This window comes from Triticum aestivum, chromosome 5B, assembly GCF_018294505.1.
Source record: "Triticum aestivum cultivar Chinese Spring chromosome 5B, IWGSC CS RefSeq v2.1, whole genome shotgun sequence".
NCBI lineage: Eukaryota > Viridiplantae > Streptophyta > Magnoliopsida > Poales > Poaceae > Triticum > Triticum aestivum.
In genome coordinates this window covers 270,021,943-270,042,825 of record NC_057807.1, presented here as the reverse complement: position 1 = coordinate 270,042,825, position 20,883 = coordinate 270,021,943, and positions in this window count along the sequence as shown.

Sequence of the window (20,883 nt, the reverse complement as noted above, 5' to 3'; positions counted from 1 at the left end):
CATGCGGCTTACCTCCTGGAAAAGGAAGGGTTTAGCCTGGGGTGAGCCAGCGGAGTTGACCGGACTCCAGAACTGTGTCAAGAATATGATAAGCAAGAAAATCAAGCTTGTCAACATGGTCCAGGTCATGCTCTTTCGCCGGATCCTTCCGTGTCAAAGACGGGCATTCGATATGTGGGAGTTCGACCTGGCCAAACACCAGATGCTGCGAGAGCTCTTCGACACAACCCACAAAGACGTCTGGAAGGTGCTGTTCAAGGCCACCGAGGTACCTCCTCCCATTACCAAAGATCACGGACTCAGCGCAAAGCGCCGCGCTAACCCGGTAAGATACCTGTATTTTACAATATGTGTCTTTGTTGGGGAACGTTGCAGAAAACAAAAATTTTCCTACGGTTTCACCAAGATCCATCTATGAGTTCATCTAGCACCGAGTGATCGGATGCATCTACATACCTTTGTAGATCGCAAGTGGAAGCGTTCAAAGAATGGGGATGATGTAGTCGAACACGACGTGATCCAAATCACCGGAGATCCTAGCACCGAACGGACGGCACCTCCGCGTTCAACACACGTACGGAACAGCCACGTCTCCTCCTTCTTGATCCAGCAAGGGGAGAGGAGAGGTTGAGGGAGATGGCACCAGCAGCAGCACGACGGCGTGGTGTTGATGGAGCTGCAGTACTCCGGCAGAGCTTCGCCAAGCGCTATGGAGGAGGAGGAGGTGTTGGAGAGGGAGAAGGAGGCAACCAAAGGCCGAGGTATGAAGTCCCTCCTTTCCCCCACTATATATAGGAGGGCCAAGGGGGGGTGGCCGGCCCTAGGAGATCAAATCTCCTAGGGGGGCGGCGGCCAAGGGGGTTCCCCCCCCCCCCCAAGGCACCTAGGAGGTGCCTTCCCCTCCTAGGACTCTTCCCCTTCTTAACCCTAGGCGCATGGGCCCCTTGGGGCTGGTGCCCTTGGCCCATGTAGGCCAAGGCGCACCCCCTACAGCCCATGTGGCCCCCCCGGGACAGGTGGACCCACCCGGTGGACCCCCGGGACCCTTCCGGTGGTCCCGGTACAATATCGATAACCCCGAAACTTGTCCCGATGCCCGAAACAGGACTTCCCATATATAAATCTTTACCTCCGGACCATTCCGGAACTCCTCGTGACGTCCGGGATCTCATCCGGGACTCCGAACAACATTCGGGTTACTGCATATACATATCCCTACAACCCTAGCGTCACCGAACCTTAAGTGTGTAGACCCTACGGGTTCGGGAGACATGTAGACATGACCGAGATCGCTCTCCGGTCAATAACCAACAGCGGGATCTGGATACCCATGTTGGCTCCCACATGCTCCACGATGATCTCATCGGATGAACCCAGTCTGTATAGTTGCTACCATCGTCTTTCAGCTTGGTTTTCTCTAGGAACGCATTGAAGTTGAGGACTACGTTGGCCATTTGATCTACAAGACATATTGTAAAATATTTAGACTAAGTTCATGATAATTAAGTTCATCTAATCAAATTATAATGAACTCCCACTCAGATTTGACATCCCTTTGGTCATCTAAGTGTTACACGATCCGAGTCGACTAGGGCGTGTCCGATCATCACGTGAGACGGACTAGTCATCGTCGGTGAACATTCTCATGTTGATCGTATCTTCCATACGACTCGTGTTCGACCTTTCGGTCTCTGTGTTCCGAGGCCATGTATGTACATGCTAGGCTCGTCAAGTTAACCCTAAGTGTTTTGCTGTGTAAAACTGTCTTACACCCGTTGTATGTGAACGTAAGAATCCATCACACCCGATCATCATGTGGTGCTTAGAAGCGACGAACTGTAGCAACGGTGCATAGTTAGGGGAGAACACTTCTTAAAATTTTTGTAAGGGATCATCTTATTTACTACCGTCGTTCTAAGTAAACAAGATGCATAAAACATAATAAACATCACATGCAATTATATAAAGTAGTGACATGATATGGCCAATATCATATAGCTCCTTTGATCTTCATCTTCGGGGCTCCATGATCATCTTGTCACCGGCATGACACCATGATCTCCATCATCATGATCTCCATCATCGTGTCTTCATGAAGTTGTCACGCCAACGACTACTTCTACTTCTATGACTAACGCGTTTAGTAATAAAGTAAAGTAGTTTACATGGCGTTCTTCAATGACACGCAGGTCATACAAAAATAAAGACAACTCCTATGGCTCCTGCCGGTTGTCATACTCATCGACATGCAAGTCGTGATTCCTATTACAATAGCATGAACATCTCATACATGACATATAGATCATTCATCATTCATCACAACTTTGGCCATATCATATCACAAAGCACTTGCTGCAAAAACAAGTTAGACGTCCTCTAATTGTTGTTGCATGTTTTACGTGGCTGAAGTAGGGTTCTAGCAAGAACGTTTTCTTACCTACGTGAAACCACAACATGATTTGTCAACTTCTATTTACCCTTCATAAGGACCCTTTTCATCGAATCCGCTCCAACTAAAGTAGGAGAGACAGACACCCGCCAGCCACCTTATGCAACTTGTGCATGTTAGTCGGTGGAACCGGTCTCACGTAAGCGTACGTGTAAGGTTGGTCCGGGCCGCTTCATCCCACAATACCGCTGAAGCAAGATAAGACTAGTAGCGGCAAGAAAGTTGACAAATCTACGCCCACAACAAATTGTGTTCTACTCGTGCAAGAAGAACTACGCATAGACCTAGCTCATGATGCCACTGTTGGGGAACGTTGCAGAAAACAAAAATTTTCCTATGGTTTCACCAAGATCCATCTATGAGTTCATCTAGCAACGAGTGATCGGATGCATCTACATACCTTTGTAGATCGCGAGCGGAAGCGTTCAAAGAACGGGGATGATGTAGTCGAACACGACGTGATCCAAATCGCCGGAGATCCTAGCACCGAACGGACGGCACCTCCGCGTTCAACACACGTACGGAACAGCCACGTCTCCTCCTTCTTGATCCAGCAAGGGGAGAGGAGAGGTTGAGGGAGATGGCACCAGCAGCAGCACGACGGCGTGGTGTTGATGGAGCTGCAGTACTCCGGCAGAGCTTCGCCAAGCGCTATGGAGGATGAGGAGGTGTTGGAGAGGGAGAAGGAGGCAACCAAAGGCCGAGGTATGAAGTCCCTCCTTTCCCCCACTATATGTAGGAGGGCCAAGGGGGGGTGGCCGGCCCTAGGAGATCAAATCTCCTAGGGGGGCGGCGGCCAAGGGGGGTTTCCCTCCCCCCCAAGGCACCTAGGAGGTGCCTTCCCCTCCTAGGACTCTTCCCCTTCTTAACCCTAGGCGCATGGGCCCCTTGGGGCTGGTGCCCTTGGCCCATGTAGGCCAAGGAGCACCCCCTATAGCCCATGTGGCCCCTCGGGACAGGTGGACCCACCCGGTGGACCCCCGGGACCCTTCCGGTGGTCCCGGTACAATACCGATAACCCCGAAACTTGTCCCGATGCCCGAAACAGGACTTCCCATATATAAATCTTTACCTCTGAACCATTCCGGAACTCCTCGTGACGTCCGGGATCTCATCCGGGACTCCGAACAACATTCGGGTTACTGCATATACATATCCCTACAACCCTAGCGTCACCGAACCTTAAGTGTGTAGACCCTACGGGTTCGGGAGACATGTAGACATGACCGAGATCGCTCTCCGGTCAATAACCAACAGCGGGATCTGGATACCCATGTTGGCTCCCACATGCTCCACGATGATCTCATCGGATGAACCACGATGTCGAGGATTTAATCAACCCCGTATGCAATACCCTTTGTCAATCGATATGTTACTTGCCCGAGATTCGATCGTCGGTATCCCAATACCTCGTTCAATCTCGTTACCGGCAAGTCACTTTACTCGTACCGTAATGCATGATCCCATGACCAGACACTTGGTCACTTTGAGCTCATTATGATGATGCAATACCGAGTGGGCCCAGTGATACCTCTCCGTCATACGGAGTGACAAATTCCAGTCTCGATCTGTGTCAACGCAACAGACACTTTCGGAGATACCTGTGGTGCACCTTTATAGTCACCCAGTTACGTTGTGACGTTTGATACACCCAAACCACTCCTACGGTATCCGGGAGTTACACAATCTCATGGTCAAAGGAAAAGATACTTGACATTAGAAAAGCTCTAGCAAACGAACTACACGATCTCACGCTATGCTTAGGATTGGGTCTTGTCCATCACATCATTATCCTAATGATGTGATCCCGTTATCAATGACATCCAATGTCCATAGCCAGGAAACCATGACTATCTATTGATCAACGAGCTAGTCAACTAGAGGCTTACTAGGGACATGTTGGTGTCTGTTATTCACACATGTATTACGATTTCCGGATAATACAATTATAGCATGAATAAAGACAATTATCATGAACAAAGAAATATAATAATAATGCTTTTATTATTGCCTCTAGGGCATATTTCCAACAGTCTTTCCCCAGTATATTCATGGGAGGAATCTAAACCTTCATGCCGATTTAACAGGACTGGGTAGCGACAGCGGAGCGGATCGATTGTCCGGCTCCGCTACCTGAAGATCCGGCAATGGCTCTCCTTACGGAGATGCTATTTCCGGCGCCTTACGAGGTGCCAGAGAAGAAGGCCAAGAAGAAGGCCACAGGGACCAGGAAAGGTCTCCGGCGCAAGGCGGTGTCGGACTCATCGTCCAAAGACACCGAGGTGCACTCCTCCAACAAAAACGAGGAGGAGGAAGAGGAAAACCCTCCCCCCCAAACCGAGGGGGATAAGAAACGGAAGGCCGCCCCGTCTGGGGAGGCCGAAGGGTCCAAGAAGGGAAGGACCCTCCCTCCGGACCACTCCACAACAGCCGCCTACAGCGACGAGGAGTGCCTGCCCAGGGACAAGCCCCTGGCGAAGTCGAAAGTATCCGGATACCATAATACTTCCGGCATGTTTTGCTTTATTGCTTCTTATCATGATGAATATGATCGTGCAGTCCGTCCAAAGCCCGCATCGACTTATCCTCCTCGGATGGGTCTTTGAGCGCGTCGGTGATGAACAACAACTCGCTCCCGACGGCCACCACCCCCCGGCCCACGGACGACACCGAGGTGTTGTCCCAAAGGTTACCGGGCCAGGGGTAGACAGTTCTGGAGGTGCCCCGAGGCGAAATTCCTGACGCCGGGCACATGGGGAGGAAGGCCCCCATGGATTCTGATGAGGGGGGCCGCAGCAGGTTTGGCCCCCAGCCGGATACTGCACCGGAACCTCCAGTGGTTCCGGACTCAGGCAGACATCCCCTCACTAAGGGGGGCAAGCCGCCTGTGCTGATGACCTCTGTCCATCTAGAGGCATCGGACAACTTGCTGGAAGCACTTCAGGGCACTTCCATTGATAAAGAACACCGTACTCTTATCAGTGCGGTGATTGAGAAGGTTCGGTCCGCCAAAAGCGGATTGACCGAAGCCTGCGCCAGCCTCCTAACAGGCTTTGAGGTAAGTAATTAAATTATGAGAAAATATCACAGTATAGACAGTAGCCCCTGATGCTCTGTTTGGTGTTCGGTAAGAAAGGCCGAACAGAGGATCAAATAACATCCGCAAGAGTCTAATCATATTATGTCTATGTGAATAAGCAGGCGTCGCTGCTGGCCACTGCCGCCCTCACTGCGGAGGTCTCCGGACTGAAGCAAAACCTGGGGCGGGCCGAGGAAGAGCTCGGCCTCGTGAAGAGGCAGCTTGAGGAGAACAAAGCTAAGCGATACCCCATCCATGTGTTGTAGAAAGGAAAAGTCGTTGATGCTAATAGAAGCATCATGAATATTAGTAGGGGCCACGACTGAAGTGGAGGCCCTTAAGAAGGCATTGTCCGAGGCCGAAGACAAGGTGGCCAAGGAGCGCACCGAGCGCGAGAAACAGGAGGCTCGGGTTAATGAGGTCCAGCAAGAGCTCCAGGACTTCGTCAAAAAGTTTGAGTCCTTGGAGAGTGACTCCAAGACGCAAGAGTCCGAGCTTGCGAAGGCCCTCCAGAGCATGCAAGATGCCAAGGCCGAAGCCCAGAAGGCCCTTCAGGAGATTCAGGCGGCCAAGAAGATAGCGGCGGGTAAGGCATTCATTATACAAAGCAAATATGTGAAGGAGACTTTCCTTTTACTTACCCGAATCCAGAGCTCTCCAGTAGCATTCGCAGATCTGCCGTGCAGCGTCTCTGATGCCGCAGAGTTCTACCGAGCTGAGGAAGGGAGCTCGACGGAGAAGTTGTTTTGGTCCCAGTATATTGGGGCCGAACATCCGATGCCTTTGAGCGACCAACTGAAGCAATTGGTCGAACTTCACAAGGCAACAGAACTGGCCATGAAGGATCTCATAGTCCGGATGTGGCCTAGCGAGCCCCTGCCCAGTAGCTACTTCGTCCTGGTAAAGCGGCTTGTGAATGCCTATCCGCGGCTTGAAGCCATTAAGCGGCCAGTCTGCATTGAAGGTGCGCGCAGAGCCTTCACCCGTGCGAAAGTGCACTGGGTGAAGATGGATGCCGAGAAGCTGGTGATAGAGGGGCCGCAAGAGGGCAAGGAGCATCGCCACCCCGGTGTGCTGAAGGGTGCCCGCCTTGTGGCGGATGAATGTGCTAAGGATGTAATGTTTGAATAAATGTACTTATGTGATCCTGTAATATGAACGAGTTCATGTGCGCTATATAACACTTGTTGATTTAAAATATTACCTTCTGTGCGACTGTTTATAAAGTCTAAGAGTTGGCCAGTCATCGGCTTCTACCCCCATGTAACTAGTACTGGGGTGTTCGGGATAAATCTAAACACTCTTTATCCAAAAAAATTGGTCCTTTAAGGAGGTGTTTAGCGCAGCAAACAAGGCAATCGGACTATACAGCTTTATCACTCTCACTTAGCCATAGAAGTCTACAATTTTAAATTTTGGCGAAGCCCCTAGTATTCAGATTACCGAACTTGGGGCGCTATGCACGCCTAAATCGGACAAGGCCGATTCCTCGCCCGAGGCGGAAAAAATCTTTAAGGATTTGAGACCTCTTGAACAGCGACTAGCTCTTGCCTCATCATGACAGTTAGTTTTCGGCTTTCTCTACTGAGGTGCTCGTCCGAAAGAACTGGGACAAAATCGCAGTAGTTCTCCCTGTGCTACCTTAGCTGATATAGCGGAACGTAAGGTACCAAAACATGGGATCCGGGCAAACCCAACTTTTAACCTAAGACATGATTCAGAGCTAATGCATATAGTGCTATAAGTTCGGGGTGCCGCACTGTCAAAAGTGTTCGGACTTTTCTTGCCGTGTTATGGGGTATACTGAAGCCCCTAGCGAGCCGGATGTACCAAAATTGTAGCGACCACACCTCAAACAATCTGATCTATGTGCATCAGTGTCATCCCTGGATCAGTAACGCTGACACGCACAGTACTCGAAGGATTTATAACAGAGTAGCAATCACACACTTATTACATCGAATGTCTGAAAAGAGAGCTTATTACAATAAATATGGCTTAAGGCCATCTAATAACGATAACAGCGGAAGTCTTGGAAGATAAGTGAGTCCATCAACTCCAATGGCATCATTGAGTATAGAACCACGATCCTAAGGCATCTTACTCATCGTCTGAAAAGTCTGCAACATGAACGTTGCAGCCCAAAAACGGGTCAGCACATGGAATATGCTGGCAAAGTAACACATAGAGAGTAATGAAAGAATAATGCTATACTACATGCATATATGGCTGGTGGAAAGCTCTATGGTTACAATTTTTGCATAAAGTCAATTTTTCCCTACTGCAAAGGAATAAATTTCTTTAACTATCATGGTGGTTGTTAAACATTGAGAATGGTTGACAGCATTCTCAATCCCAATTAAGTAACATCATCATTAAACAATCCCAACAATATTAATTAAAGTAACATGATGAGATTCACATGATAATCCAAGTACTAGATACTCAAAACGCCCATAATCAGGAACACGGCTAACCATGATTAGTTTGTACACTCTACAGAGGTTTGCGCACTTTTCCCCACAAGACTCGATCTCCTCCGTTGGGATTCTCGCACTACATGATGTTTGAGAAACGGATGACCGAGATATAGTCTTTCAGAAGCGCTAGCACCTTACGATGGGGTTGAGGGTTGAACTAATGCAATAAAACTGGGTAGTAAAGAGGTATGATCAAAGTGTTACTTGCCTTGCTGATGATCTGCGAAACCTAGGGATTCGAAGTAGCAAGCGGCGCAATCCGGGTACTCTATCGCAAGCAAACAAACAAACAAGCATACAATAAGTATTCATCTAATGAACAGGTAAAACTCAAGTAAGAGATCTAACCAGAAAGCTCAACTTAAGAACTCCGGTTTGCAAAAGAATCAAATCGAACGAAGAAACAAAACTCAAACGGCGAAAGAAACAAGCTTCATTTACTAATCTGGACCTAAGCCAAATTTTACAGAAGCAAAAACTTGTTTGAGTAGATTAATCGGAAAGAGGGTTTCGAGGCGAAACTCTAGGCGCTTGAATTGCCTGATTCCGATAAACGAGCGAAAAGTTATACTAAGACGAAAATCGGATCAGAAATCGCGATCAGAAAAATCGCGGAATAAATCCGAGAAAAAGAAAAATGACGAACAGATTAACGAACGAACGTTTGTTAACTGGATCTAAACGATGAACGCATTCGTGAAAACGAACGAACGAGCGAACGCTCGCTAATTAAGCTAAACCGGAAAAAAACGATCTAATAAAAAAACGAATCTAGAAAAAAACCGACGGAAAACCGAATGGTTTTTCAAAAAAAAAACGACGGCGGCGTCGGGGCGGCGGGGTCGGCTCCGGCTCCGGCGGCGGGGCTGGCGGCGGCGGCGAGGGGAGGCGGCAGCGATGTGGTCATCAGCGGCGGTGGCGGCGAGATCCGGCGGCGGGGACGGCGGGACGGCGCGGCGTGGCGGCGGCGGCGAACTCCGGCGGCGGCGGCGGTGGGAGGCTGCGGCGGCGCTAGGGTTTGGGGGCGGGGCGGCTGGGGCTGGGGCGGCTCGGGCCTCGGGCTTTAAAGGCCGGCCGGGTCGCAGTCCCGGACGGACACGACCCGGTAGGTCGATTCGTTTTTTTTAAAACATTTCGCGCAGAAAAATAATTAAAAGAAATACTAAACGGACTCCAAAAATCCCGAAATAAATTCTCCCCGGCTTCTAAAATCAAGCCGGTTTAGATGAACATTTATTTGGGGCCTAAATGCAATTTTAAAAAACACGCATTTTTCCTAAATTCAAATAAAATAGCAATAAAATCCAAAATAAAATCTTAATTGATTTTTTTATTAAAACCTCAATATTTCTTTCTTTTGGGAAAGTCATTTTATTCCCTCTCGCATATTTATATAATTGAAATTATTGAAGATAAAATAAATAAAATCAAATGATCCTATTTCCAAAATTTGAGAAAACTAAAATATGAAAATATCGAAATCCCCAACTCTCTGCGTGGGTCCTTGAGTTGCGTAGAATTTCTAGGATCGAGGCAAAATGCAATAAATATGATATGCAATAATGATCTATTTGTATAACATTCCAAATTGAAAATTTGGGATGTTACAAACCTACCCCGCTTAAGATGAATCTCGCCCTCGAGATTCGGGTTGGCTAGAAAATAGGTGAGGGTGGTCCTTCAGCAGATCTTCCTCTCGCTCCCAGGTGGCTTCATCCTCAGTGTGGTGGCTCCACTGAACCTTGCAAAACTTGATAGCCTTGCTGCGGGTGACTCGGCTGGCATACTCAAGAATCTTGACTGGTTTCTCGTCATAGGTCAAATCACTGTCCAACTGAATCGCCTCTAGTGGCATGGTATCTCTCAGCGGTATATCAGCCATCTCTGCGTGGCACTTCTTCAACTGGGAAACGTGGAACACGTTGTGAACTCCTAACAATCCTTCGGGCAATTCCAACTTGTAGGAAACTTCTCCCATACGCTCCAAAACTTTATATGGTCCCACAAAACATGGCGCTAACTTTCCTTTAACACCAAAACGCTTAACTCCTCGAAGTGGAGATACACGAAGATAGACTCTATCTCCGACTTTTTAAACTGTCTCCTTGCATTTTGAATCTGCATAGCTTTTCTGCCTGGACTGGGCTATCTTGAGCCTGTCGCGAATCAACTTCACTTTACATTCAGACTCCTTAATCAAATCTGGTCCAAACAATTGGCGGTCTCCAACTTCATCCCAAGGCAACGGGGTCCTACACCTCCTTCCGTATAAGGCTTCGAAAGGGGCCATTTTCAAACTGGATTGGTAACTGTTGTTGTAAGAGAACTCTGCATATGGCAAATTGTCGTCCCAACTAGATCCGTAATCTAGCGCACAAGCTCTCAGCATATCCTCCAAAATCTGATTGACTCTCTCGGTCTGTCCATCTGTCTGCAGATAAAAGGCTATATTGAACTCTAGTCTGGTACCCAAAGTTTCGTGCAACTGATTCCAGAACTTTGAGGTAAACTAGGTTCCTCTATCTGATACAATGCTCCTTGGAACTCCATGCAGACATACGATCCTGGTCATGTATATCTTGGCCAACTTAGCACCGGTGTAAGTGGTCTTTACTGGAATGAAATGTGCTACCTTGGTCAAATGATCGACTACAACCCAAATCGAGTCATAGCCTGAACGAGTCCTGGGCAATCCCGTGATAAAATCCATGCCTAACTTATCCCACTTCCATTCGGGTACCGGCAATGGTTGTAGCAATCCTGCTGGCTTCTAATGCTCTACCTTTACTCTCCGACATACATCACAAACTGCTACATACTCCGCAATATCCTTCTTCATTCCGGTCCACCAGAAAGTCTCCTTCAAATCCAAATACATCTTGGTATTTCCTGGGTGAATTGAATACGGCGAATCATGGGCCTCTTGCAAAATCAACTTCCTGATCTCCGGGTCATTAGGCACATAGACACGGTCTTCAAACCATAAGGTATCATGCTCATCCTCACAAAATCCCTTGGCTTTTCCTTTGATCATCTTCTCCTTTATCTCGGCAATTTCCTTGTCGGCCTTCTGAGCTTCTTTGATCTTATCCATCAAGGTCGACTGAATTTCCAATGTTGCTACATAGCCTCTCGGAACTATCTCCAAACATAGTTCGCAAAGGTCCTCGGCTAACTCCTGTGGCAACCCTGCGGTCATGAGTGTATTGACATGGATCTTACGGCTCAACGCGTCGGCTACTACGCTAGCCTACCCGGGGTGGTACTGCAATCTCATATCATAATCCTTGATGAGCTCCAACCATCTCCTTTGCCTGAGATTCAACTCCTTCTGCGTGAAAATGTACTTCAAACTGTTGTGATCCATGTACACCTCATAATGATTTCTGATAAGAAAGTGTCTCCAAGTCTTCAACGCATGCACTACGGCTGCTAACTCCAAATCATGTGTGGCATAATTCAACTCATGAGGTTTAAGCTGTCGTGAAGCATACGAAACAACTCTCCCCTCCTGCATAAGCACTGCTCCAAGTCCTCGACGTGAAGCATCGCAATACACCTCGTAATCCTTACTCTGATCTGGTAGAATCAACACTGGCGAGGTAACTAGATGTTCCTTCAACTCCTGGAAACTAGCCTCACTTTCCTCAGTCCAAATGAACTTTGTATCCTTTTTCAACAACTCCGTCATGGGATTTGCAATCTTCGAATTTTTTTCAATGAATCTTCGGTAGTATCCTGCCAGTCCAAGAAAACTTTTGATCTCTCCAACTGTCGGTGGTGCTACCCAATTTGTCACGGTGACAACCTTCGTGGGGTCTACTGCTATTCCTTCTCCGGATATAACATGTCCGAGGAATCCAACTTCCTTCAACCAAAACTCACATTTGCTGAACTTGGCATATAACTGGTGTTCTCTGAGCTTCTCCAATACCAAACGCAAATGCTCCTTATGCTCCTCTTCGTTCTTTGAGTAGACCAAAATATCATCAATGAAAACCACGACGAACTTATCCAGAAACTCCATAAATACTTTGTTCATTATGTTCATGAAATAGGCAGGTGCATTAGTCAGGCCAAATGACATAACGGTATACTCGTACAACCCATACCTGGTGGTAAAAGCCGTCTTAGGTATATCCTGCTCTCGAATTTTCAACTGATGGTATCCTGATTGCAAATCGATCTTGGAAAATACCTTTGCTCCTTGCAATCGGTCAAACAGATCATTGATCATCGGCAGTGGGTACTTGTTCTTGATTGTTACTGCATTCAATCCTCGATAATCAACAACCATCCTTAACGATCCATCCTTCTTCTCCACTAGAAGTACTGGTGATCCCCAAGGCAAAGAACTTGGGCGAGTGTAGCCTTTATCCAGTAACTCCTTAATCTGACTCATAATCTCCTCCAAATCTTTTGCTGGCATCCTGTATGGTCTCTTGGATATCGGCCCTGTGCCTGGCAAAAGCTCAATTAAAAACTCGATGTCTCTATCCAGTGGCATGCCTGGCAACTCTTGTGGAAATACGTCAGGAAAATCCTTCACTACTCGTACTTCCTCCTGCACAACTCCTGATAAGGAATTTACGTGCATCCTCTTCGGCTCATGTTTGGATACATACTTGATCCTCTTTCCTTCTAGCGTTCTAAGCAAAATTGTCTTACTGGAGCATTCAATGTTCCCTCCATACTTCGATAACCAATCCATGCCTAATATCACATCCAAAACTTGTGATTCCAATACTATTAGGTCCGAGGGAAACACGTAGTTACCAATCCTTAATGGTAACCGATCACACCATAGTCTGGCCATATACTCTGCTCCACGCGAGGTTACTAACATGGGTGACCTAAGGTCTTGGGTTGACAGTTTATACTTATCCACAAATCCCCTTGATATGTATGAATGCGATGCACCAGTATCAAAAAGAACGAGTGTAGTAAATGACTTAACCAAAAACTTACCTATTACTGCATCGGGCTGGGCTTCAACCTCCTCCACGCTAACGTGGTTCACATGTCCTCTACTGAAAGGGTTTGGCTTCTTCCCAGAGCTTCCATTGCCATTTCCATTCTGGCCTTCAGGACATTCATTGGCGTAATGTCCGGTCTTTTGGCACTTAAAGCAAGTGACTTGACTCAGATCTCTCTTGGCTGGTGTCGAGGGGTTGGTGCGGTTCTAGCCATTACTTCCTCCATTCCTGTTACCATTCTTGGAACCATTATGGTTGTGTGAGATACCACCTCCATGGGTATGCTGGAACTGTCCTCTCAATTTCGGGGTAAAACGTGGCTTCTGCTGTGCTCCAGAATTGTACTTCCCTTGTCCATATTTCCTCTTGCGGTTTTCAATCTGCTGCTGCTTCCCTTGAATCATGAGAGCTCTATCTACCAACTCCTAGTAGTTATTGAAACTTGCTACCATCAAATGCATACTCAGCTCATCATTCAGTCCTTCCAGAAACTTCTCTTGCTTAGCTGCATCTGTAGCAACGTCATCTAGGGCATAACGTGCTAGCTTACTAAAGTCATCCACATACTGGCCAACTGTTCGTCCTCCCTGGCGTAAGTTGCGAAACTCACGCTTCTTCATGGCCATAGCTCCCGCTGAAACATGAGCAGTACTGAAAGCCTGCTAAAACTGATCCCATGTGATAGTGTCTACGGGATAGGTGGCTGTGAAATTCTCCCACCATGATGCTGCGGGTCCTTCAAGATGATGTGCGGCAAATCACACCTTCTCCGCATCTGTGCATCCTGCAGTAGTCAACTCCCTGGCTGTCTTGCGAAGCCAATCATCTGCAACAATCGGCTCGGTGCTACTAGAGAACATCGGCGGATTCAGCCTAAGAAAACGGGTTAGGTGATCAACAGGTGGTGGTGGTGGTGGGTTGTTGTTGTTGTTGTTGTTGTTGTTCCCCTGATTCTGATTCTGGACCACTATCTGTATCAATGCATTCTGCTACTGGATCAACTAAGTGAGCTCCGGTGGTAAAACAAATCCGTTGTCACGTCTCGGAGGCATCTGAGGGTTTAGAAAAGACGAGAATTCAGAATAGAATGAGGTCTAGAGGGAAAACACTACCCATATGCACATGAGACAAATTGCAATCAAAACACTTCATTCAAACAAGCAAGTGTTGGAAATATGCCCTAGAGGCAATAATAAATTAGTTATTATTACTATATTTCCTTGTTCATGATAATCGTTTATTGTCCATGCTATAATTGTATTGACAGGAAACTCAGATACATGTGTGGATACATACACAACACTATGTCCCTAGTTAGCCTCTAGTTGACTAGCTCGTTGATCAATAGATAGTTACGGTTTCCTGACCATGGACATTGGATGTCGTTGATAACGGGATCACATCATTAGGAGAATGATGTGATGGACAAGACCCAATCCTAAGCCTAGCACAAAGATCGTCTAGTTCGTATGCTATAGCTTTTCTAATGTCAAGTATCATTTCCTTAGACCATGAGATTGTGCAACTCCCGGATACCGTAGGAATTCTTTGGGTGTACCAAATGTCACAACGTAACTGGGTGGCTATAAAGGTGCACTACGGGTATTTCCGAAAGTGTCTGTTGGGTTGGCATGAATCGAGACTGGGATTTGTCACTCCGTGTGACGGAGAGGTATCTCTGGGCCCACTCAGTAAGACATCATCAAAATGTGCACAATGTGACCAAGGGGTTGATCACGGGATGATGTGTTGCGGAACGAGTAAAGAGACTTGCCGGTAACAAGATTGAACAAGGTATCAGGATACCGACGATCGAATCTTGGGCAAGTACTATACCGGTAGACAAAGGGAATTGAATGTGGGATTGATTGAATCCTTGACATCGTGGTTCATCCGATGAGATCATCATGGAACATGTGGGAGCCAACATGGGTATCCAGATCCCGCTGTTGGTTATTGGCCGGAGAGTTGTCTCGGTCATGTCTACGTGTCTCCCGAACCCGTAGGGTCTACACACTTAAGGTTCGATGATGCTAGGGTTATAGGGAATAGATGTACGTGGTTACCGAATGTTGTTCGGAGTCCCGGATGAGATCCCGGATGTCACGAGGAGTTCCAGAATGGTACGGAGGTAAAGATTTATATATGGGAAGTCCTGCTTTGGTCACCGAAAAAGTTTCAGGTGCTATCGGTAACGTACCGGGACCACCGGGAGGGTCCAGGGGGTCCACCAGGTGGGGCCACCAGCCCCAGAAGGCTGCGTGGGCCAAGTGTGGGAGGGGACCAGCTCCAGGTGGGCTGGTGTGCCCCCCACCAAGGCCCAAGGCGCAGGGAGAGTGGGAGGGGGCAAACCCTAGGTCCAGATGGGCCCTAAGGCCCACCCTAGGTGCGCCCCCTCTCTCCCCCCTTGGCTGCCACCCAAATGGGATCTGGGGGCTGCCGCCACCCCTAGGGAGGGAATCCTAGGTGGGGGTGCAGCCCCTCCTCTCCCCCTATATATACTTGAGGTTTGGGGCCTGCCCAACACATGATTTGATCTCCCTCTTGGCGCAGCCCTGCTAGAGTGCCACGCTCCTCCACCACCCAAATGGGATCTGGGGGCTGCCGCCACCCCTAGGGAGGGAATCCTAGGTGGGGGTGCAGCCCCTCCTCTCCCCCTATATATACTTGAGGTTTGGGGCCTGCCCAACACATGATTTGATCTCCCTCTTGGCGCAGCCCTGCTGGAGTGCCACGCTCCTCCACCACCACCACGCCGTCGTGCTGCTGCTGGACGGAGTCTTCCCCAACCTCTCCCTCTCTCCTTTCTAGATCAAGGTATGGGAGACGTCACCGAGCTGCATGTGTGTTGAACGCGGAGGTGCCGTCCGTTCGGCACTAGGATCATCGGTGATTTGGATCACGACGAGTACGACTCCATCAACCCCTTTCACTTGAATGCTTCCGCTTAGCGATCTACAAGGGTATGTAGATGCACTCCCCTTCCCCTTGTTGCTAGATTACTCCATAGATTGATCTTGGTGATGCGTAGAAAATTTTGAATTTCTGCTACGTTCCCCAACAGCAAGGGCATACAACGGTCTATCTATCGTTACAAAAGTGCTTGAACTATACTAGATACATGGAGGGAAATACTACTACTGTTATGGTGGTCTACTAGAAAAACTGCTCCGATGAAGACTCCATGATATCTGCTCCAGCTTCGTCAACATAGTCATCATCACTATCGTTCGAGTCCGAGTCAGTCTCGTCGATGATGATGTTGTTCTCGGGACAAGTGCAATCTTCGTCTTCTCCAGTTGCTGGAAATCCCATGAACACTCTTAGCTTCTTCTTCAGATCTTCATTCTTCTCTACTAGCGTTGCTATTTCCTCCTCATATCCATCGCGTGTAGACTTGAGTTCTTCCTCCAGTTTCGTGATCTTGGTCATGGCCTTCTTTAGATCCATCATGCCTTCGCACATCTGGTTCTCCTGGCGTCGAATGTGCTAGTTTAACTCCTGGATGAAAGCTGCAATTGATCTGTCCTTCCTGGTGTTGACCATATCCCATTGCTCATCTCGGCGCCCGCAAATCTGGTAGATAGTATCCTTAAGCTCCTTGTGGTAAACTTCTCCAATACGTCCCATGGTGATGTGGGCTGCCATGCTCTTTCCTAGACTCCAGGTTGGTGCATCAAAGGAATACTCTATGGGCTTAGTGACGGGCATGAACGTCCTTCCTGGAAATTGTACTTGAATCATCCAGCGCTCTTCTTTAGGTAAAGTGGCGTTGTAGGCCCCAGTGAAGTTTGGTACTCCGATGTTCAGGTATCTAGTGACTTCCTTCAGGTGTCGTCCGAAGGGTATATCTTCATCCGGTTGCGTGAACTTGTTCCTTGCATCCGCCAGCCTAAAAGAATAGAAAAGATGAGGAGTCAGAAATGAGAAGAGAGAGTAGTTATCTAGGGCTTTAGCTTAGTGGTCATGTCCTACAGTCAGCGTGTGCTCTGATACCATCTTGTTGCAACCAGACCTCAAACAGTCTAATCTTTGTGCATCAGTGTCATCCCTGGATCAGTAATGCTGACACACATAGTACTCGAAGGATTTATAACAGAGTAGCAATCACATACTTATTACATTGAATGTCTCAAAAGAGAGCTTATTACAATAAATATGGCTTAAGGCCATCTAATAAGGATAACAACGGAAGGCTTGGAAGATAAGTGAGTCCATCAACTCCAACGGCATCACTGAGTATAGAACCATGATCCTAACGCATCTTACTCATTGTCTGATAAGTCTGCAACATGAACGTTGCAGCCCGAAAACGGGTCAGCACATGGAATATCCTGGCAAAATAACACATAGAGAGTAATGAAAGAATAATGCTATACTACGTGCATATATGCTGGTGGAAAGCTCTATGGTTACAATTTTTGCATAAAGCCAATTTTTCCCTACTGCAAAGGAATAAATTTATTTAACTATCATGGTGGTTGTTAAACATTGAGTATGGTTGACAGCATTCTCAATCCCAATTAAGTAACATCATCATTAAACAATCCCAACAATATTAATTAAAGTAACATGATGAGATTCACATGATAATCCAAGTACTAGATACTCAAAACGTTCATAACCGGGGACACGGCTAACCATGATTAGTTTGTACACTCTGCAGAGGTTTGCGCACTTTTCCCCACAAGACTCGATCTCCTCCGTTGGGATTCTCGCACTACATGATGTTTGAGAAACGGATGACCGAGACATAGTCTTTCAGAAGCGCTAGCACCTTACGATGGGATAGACAGTACCAACCTACACCCCTACATCTACTAGTCTACCACTGTAAGAGTTTGCACGACTTAGTAAACTATGCTAGAGCCCATAGTAGCTTGTGGCTGCACACGGAAGTTTCTTGCATGAATAATCTCATGATCCCTTTGGGCCTGGGTGGCTGTCCATAAAGAAAAACAACAAGCAATCCTGGAATACCCAGGTACCTCAATCCACCCAAATGTGTATTAAAGTTTCCACCTTAAATAAACCATTAATTAACAAACTCACATCTGTCACGGATACACTCACCCAGTCCACATCTACTAGCATAGCATGGCATAATAAGAAAACATAGAGTAACTCCCAAAGGTTTGATAATAAACAGGTAATAGATACTACCTCATCCACTTCCCAAAACCCACATATTAATCAGATCCTAAACATGGAGTGTTTGAGGGTTGAACTAATGCAATAAAACTGGGTAGTAAAGAGGTATGATCAAAGTGTTACTTGTCTTACTGATGATCCGCGAAACCTAGGGATTCGAAGTAGCAAGCGGCGCAATCCGGGTACTCTATCGGAAGCAAACAAACAAACAAGCATACAATAAGTATTCATCTAATGCACAGGTAAAACTCAAATAAGAGATCTAACCAGAAAGCTCAACTTAAGAACTCCGGTTTGCAAAAGAATCAAATCGAACAAAGAAACAAAACTCAAACGGCGAAAGAAACAAGCTTCGTTTACTAATCTGGACCTAAGTCAAATTTTACAGAAGCAAAAACTTGTTTGAGTAGATTAATCAGAAAGAGGGTTTCGAGACGAAACTCTAGGCGCTTGAATCGCCTGATTCCGATAAACGAGCGAAAAGTTATACTAAAACGAAAATCGGATCAGAAATCGCAATCAGAAAAATCGCAGAATAAATCCGAGAAAAAGAAAAACGACGAACAGATTAACGAACGAACGTTCGTTAACTGGATCTAAACGATGAACACGTTCGTTAAAACGAACGAACGAGCGAACGCTCGCTAATTAACCTAAACCGAAAAAAACCGATCTAATAAAAAAACGAATCTAAAAAAACCCGACGGAAAACCGAACGGTTTTTCAAAAAAAAAAACAGCGGCGGCGGTGGCTACCTCGGGCGTCGGGGCGGCGGGGTCGGCGGCGGCTCCGGCGGCAGGGCTGGCAGCGGCGTCGAGGGGAGGCGGCGGCGGGGTGGTCAGCGACGGCGGCGGCGGCAGGATCCGACGGCGGGGACGGCGGGACGACGCAGCGCTGCGGCGGCGGGAGGCGGCGGCGGCGACGGGAGGTGGCGGCGGCGCTAGGGTTTGGGGGCGGGGCAGCTGGGGCTGGGGCGGCTCGGGCCTCGGGCTTTAAAGGCCGACCGGGTCGGAGTCCCGGACGGACACGGCCCGGTAGGTCGGTTCGTTTAAAAAAAACATTATGCGCAGAAAAACAATTAAAAGAAATACTAAACGGACTCCAAAAATCCTGAAATAAAATTTCCCCGGCTTCTAAAGTCAAGCCGGTTTAGATGAACATTTATTTGGGGCCTAAACGCAATTTTGAAAAACACGCATTTTTCCTAAATTCAAATAAAATAGCAATAAAATCCAAAATAAAATCTTATTTGATTTTTTTATTAGATCCTCAATATTTCTTTATTTTGGGAAAGTCATTTTATTCCCTCTCTTATATTTATATAATTCAAATTATTGAAGATAAAATAAATAAAATCAAATGATCCTATTTCCAAAATTTGAGAAAACTCAAATATGAAAATATCGAAATCCCCAACTCACTCCATGGATCCTTGAGTTGCGTACAATTTCTAGGATCGAGGCAAAATGCAATAAATACGATATGCAATAATGATCTATTTGTATAACATTCCAAATTGAAAATTTGGGATCTTACAAAAATGTACGAGTGCAATTTATAATAAGTAAGCATTAAAAGAAAGGATAAATAAATGTAATAGTAAGCTGATGCTGTACATTATTTTCCATTGTTATTTAAGTAATACGTCAAAGCGTATGTATACAAGTAATGCGATAAGCAAAATAGGACTATTTGACATGTCCTGGTGATGACCCACAAGTATAGGGGATCTATCGTAGTCCTTTTGATAAGTAAGAGTGTCGAACCCAACGAGGAGCAGAAGGAAATGATAAGCGGTTTTCAGCAAGGTATTCTCTGCAAGTACTGAAATAAGTGGTAACAGATAGTTTTGTGATAAGATAAATTGTAACGAGCAACAAGTAACAAAAGTAAATAAAGTGCAGCAAGGTGGCCCAATCCTTTTTGTAGCAAAGGACAAGCCTGGACGAACTCTTATCATAGGAAAAGCGCTCCCGAGGACACATGGGAATATCGTCAAGCTAGTTTTCATCACGCTCATATGATTCGCATTTGGTACTTTGATAATTTGATATGTGGGTGGACCGGTGCTTGGGTACTGTCCTTACTTGGACAAGCATCCCACTTATGATTAACCTCTATTGCAAGCATCCGCAACTACAACAAAAGTATTAAGGTAAACCTAACCATAGCATGAAACATATGGATCCAATCAGCCCCTTACGAAGCAACACATAAACTAGGGTTTATGCTTCTGTCACTCTAGCAACCCATCATCTACTTATTACTTCCCAATGCCTTCCTCTAGGCCCAAATAATGGTGAAGTGTTATGTAGTCGATGTTCACATAACACCACTAGAGGTTAGACAACATACATCTTATCAAAATATCGAACGAATACCAAATTCACATGACTACTAATAGCAAGACTTCTCCCTTGTCCTCGCGAACAAACGTAACTACTCACAAAGCATATTCAAGTACATAATTAGAGGGGTAATATTATGCATAAAGGATCTGAACATATGATCTTCCACCAAATAAACCAACTAGCATCAACTACAAGGAGTAATCAACACTACTAGCAACCTACTAGCACCAATCCCGGACTTGGAGACAAGAATTGGATACAAGAGATGAACTAGGGTTTGGAGATGAGATGGTGCTGGTGAAGATGTTGATGGAGATTGCCCTCTCCCGATGAGATGAGCGTTGGTGATGACGATGGTCATGATTTCCCCCTCCCGGAGGGAAGTGTCCCCGGCAGA